The following is a 4,227-nucleotide window of genomic DNA, read 5'->3' as shown; positions in this document are numbered from 1 at the left end:
CTTCCGAGCCCTAGCCAGGCCGGGGAGAGCCTCCACGGGCCCCGGTGGACACCTGTCCCCAGCACCCAGACCCTCAGCCGGAACCAAGGAGGGTTAAGCCCAGGCCACGTCCTCTCCCCAACTGCCTGCCCGGGGAGCCCATTTTTCTCAACGTAGTGGGGGCTTACAGAACTCTGGGGAAGGACAAAAGTTGGAGTTAGCCCGGCCGCCAGCCCACAGGGCCATCTGGTCACCCAGCCCACAGGGCCATCTGGTCACCCAGCCCACAGGGCCATCTGGTCACCCTGCCCTCAGGGCCATCTGGTCACCCTGCCCGCAGGGCCATCTGGTCGCGCAGCCAGGCGACCAGATGGCCCGGGATGACCCAGCGCCCAGATGGCCTGGGAGGGTGCCGTACCCAGTCGCCCTTGCAGTCCGGCGAGGGAGCCAGGTGCACCGTGGCAGCCACTCTGGAGGTTCCTTCCCCCGGGTGGCTGCTGCTCACCTCCCTGTCCGACTTGCCCGGGAGCAGCGGGAAGGGGAGGCCATCTGGTCACCCTGCCAACCCACGAGGGAAGGTGGACCCCGTCCTGGTTGGGCAGGGACTGGAGGGGGAAGCCCCCGTGCCGAAGGGCACGTGGTGGAGGTGGCCTCCCACGGAGTCACGTTACCCCCTCCAGGTCCCTCCCAACGGCCTGGCGGCAGAGGGACCCACCTCAGGGTGTGGGGGCGTCCACGGGCACCCATGCACAGAGAGACAAAAGTTTGGCTCAGAGTATGACTTTCAATAGATCACAGCGAGGTAGCTGCTCTGCTACTTACGAAATCCTGACCCAGAATCAGGTCGTCTACGAATGATTTAGCACCGGGTGCCCCACGAACATGCGGTGCACTAAGGGCGATGGAGGCGTCCCCCTTCCGTCCGCGCTCCGGTCCCTAAGCGAGCAGCTCTACGTACCGCCCCCCCCGAGAGAGGCCGGCTATCCCAGGCCAGCCGAGGCTCCACGGCACTGCGGTATCGTTACGGTTTAGGGGGATTCTGACTTAGAGGTGTTCAGTCATAATCCCACAGATGGTAGCTTCGCCCCATTGGCTCCTCAGCCAAGCACATACACTAAATGTCTGAACCTGCTGTTCCTCTTGTACTGAGCAGGATTACTATTACAACAACACATCATCAGTAGGGTAAAACTAACCGGTCTCACGACGATCTAAACTCAGCTCACGTTCCCTATTAGTGGGTGAACAATCCAACGCTTGATGAATTCTGCTTCACAATGATAGGAAGAGCCGAAATTGAAGGTTCAAAAAGCGACGGCGCTATGAACGCGTAGCCGCCACAAACCAGTTATCCCTGTGGTAACTTTTCTGACACCTTCCGCTTGAAACCCAAAAAGTCAGAAGGATCGTGAGGCCCCGCTTTCACGATCTGTACTCATACAGAAAAACGAGATCAAGCGAGGTTTTGCCTTCTGCTCCACGGAAGGTTTCTGTCCTCCCTGAGCTCACCTTAGGACACCTGCGTTATCGTTTGACAGGTGTACCGCCCCATTCAAACTCCCCACCTGCCACTGTCCCCAGAGCGGGTGACGCCCGGTGGGCACCGGGCGCTTGGAGCCAGAAGCAAGAGCCCCACAGGGCTCATCCCCGCCTCACCGGGTAAGGGAAAAAACTATAAGAGTAGTGGTATTTCACCGGCGGCCCGAGGGCCTCCCACTTATCCTACACCTCTCATGTCTCTTCACAGTGCCAGACTAGAGTCAAGCTCAACCTGGTTTTCTTTCCCCGCTGATTCTACCAAGCCTGTTCCCTTGGCTGTGGTTTCGCTAGATAGTAGGTAGGGACAGTGGGAATCTCGTTCATCCATTCATGCGCGTCACTAATTAGATGGTGAGGCATGAGCTATTCTGTACCACCTCGCGGTGGCTCATTCTGGGTTATTATGCTGCCCATCAGCGTCAAATCGGTTTTGCTTCCAACAATACAACATTCTTTCGCTCCGGAGTACAGCCACACTGAACGCTGTCCTCACTGGAACTGGGATCACGTTTAGGCCAGAGATAGTACATATTGCAGTACTATTCCAACAATTTAAGATTGTCTATGAACAGTTCTGAGAATTGAAATATAGTTAGCAAGACATCAATAAACAATGTGTGATAATTATGTGAGTGCGATTATTTGAGACCTATTCATCATTCAAGACGTTTCAAAGAGTACGATGTACACACTATATCTATATTGTTATAAGCACACATGTATATAACTAATACACATCTATAAATTATACATCTAATTAGAGAAAGCACATCTAGAAGAAAACACATCTATAAAATTCACAACTGGATTAATTCTTATATAAACCTATGTGGTAAACTTATGTTCTATAAGGGTGACATGTGTGCTGCAGAAAGTGTACATCTCATTATAGGGTTGATACTCAATTGTCCATGAATACTTGGCACATTTTAAGAGTGTCCATTAAAGTAGTCAGGCAAACATTTTTCTTGAATGGAAATGCCATTTGTAGACCTAAATCAGCCAGAACAGCATCGTTACATTGAGGCCAGATACCACGACATCCTATGATAAAGCCATGAATTTTAAAATTTTTGCATTTTGTGAGATCTTTGATTTGCTTTGACAGATCCTGATAGTATTTCACCTTACTCTCAAACGCTAATTCAAGGGAATTCTGAGAGTTTTCATAACGAATTGATACATAAATCACTACAGCTGTACCATTTTTTGTAAACACTACATCTAGTTTTCGTAGTTCTCCTTGATTATTCTTAACATGAGGTTCCCTATATGCCAACCAACCACACCTTTTTGCTCTATCTATGAGCAATTCCAAAATTTTGTTATGTCTTTTTATTCTAATGTCCTTAGTTTTAGGACATGCACCTGAAATATGAGAAATTGTTTTACAAACATCATTACAATACCTACATGTAGCAAATGCACGATTTCTCCCTCTGGTAATGGTTTCTCTGGTATATAAAACATTTGATCTTAACATCAGCGCAGATATCTATTGATTCTCTTTCATTTTGTTATGCTTGCTGATCCAGAAGTTTGAGGTTGTATTACTTGCTAAGTGGTTTATACCATCACCTTGGACAGGGAGATTTGCCCAATTCTCAAACTCTTCTTTTCTCCAGTCATATTTTGCTGACAAATTCAATTCATAGCTCAGATAGCAACTTTCCATAATGTGGAGTTTGTGTGTTTTGATTATGTGATCGATTTTATCATTTATATTTTCTCCTACATACATGAATGAACGTGCTATGTATCGGTCCTGAGCATCCCTGAGGTATAACAGACTATTGACTTTATTGATACCAATTTGTGTACATAGTTTTGGTATAGTGAGGCCCCCAAATGATCTTTTCGAATATAGGAGACCATCACATGTGTATGCAGGAAGGTGTAGAAAGTGTTTGACATACTTTTTTATTGTTTGATCAAGAACATTCAACGTTTTTGCTTCTGTTCCTGTCATTTCTAGTTTGAATGATAGCAGTCAGCACCTGGACTGATTAGAGCATGTATCGTTTCTGTAATGCTAATGCGAGTTGAAGTCCTTTTGCCACAGTAGGGAGCCAGAGAGCAATTGAACGCCGAAAACGCCAGATCGCCATTTCTCCACCAGCCGGAGACGGGAGCAGGCTCGCCGTCTTGCCGCTTGCCATCTTTATCCCGTCGCTATCCCGTTGTGCCCGCCAAGCAGGGGTGCAAGATGTATTCAGGGGAGAAGCAGCGCAGCGGAACGGCAGGAGCGGGAGCGAGAGCACCGGGGCCGTCCAGCGGCCAGCCTGTCCACAGCCGTCAGCCACAGCCGACAGCCGACCACACAGCTACGTAACCGGTGAGCAGGAGTTGAGGAGGGCGGGTGAGATCTCGCGGAAGTGGCGAGTTGTAGGCGGCGGGTGTGAGTGGTGTGCGCTGAGACAACATCACCGTCTCCACTCTGCCACCGGCCCACCATCTCCATCTCCTCCTCCTCAATCACTGTTAGAAGCCGTACCACGAGCCACGAGCCCCTAGCTTTCAGCAAGGTGCAAGGTGCAAGGCAAAAGGTGCCACAGGTGGGGGTGAGCGCTATCCCAAAAGCTACCCCAAAAGCGCCGAGAGTCCAACGCCAGCTCCTGTTGCTGATACGCTGGAGGTGGGCGTGAGCGCTGAAGCTCCTCGGCGGGAGGGGAGCCCGCCTGCCTGTCTAGCCTGTCCAGCCTAGCTAGT

General features: G+C 50.3%; 1 pseudogene; it reads right to left on the bottom strand.

The window, feature by feature from the left end:
- Positions 1-738: 738 nt before the first annotated feature.
- On the bottom strand, positions 739-1,775 carry LOC144786487 (28S ribosomal RNA; annotated as a pseudogene).
- Positions 1,776-4,227: the final 2,452 nt, after the last annotated feature.

Source organism: Lissotriton helveticus, chromosome 10, assembly GCF_964261635.1.
Source record: "Lissotriton helveticus chromosome 10, aLisHel1.1, whole genome shotgun sequence".
NCBI classification, from domain to species: domain Eukaryota; kingdom Metazoa; phylum Chordata; class Amphibia; order Caudata; family Salamandridae; genus Lissotriton; species Lissotriton helveticus.
This window is presented reverse-complemented; position numbering and strand designations above follow the sequence as displayed.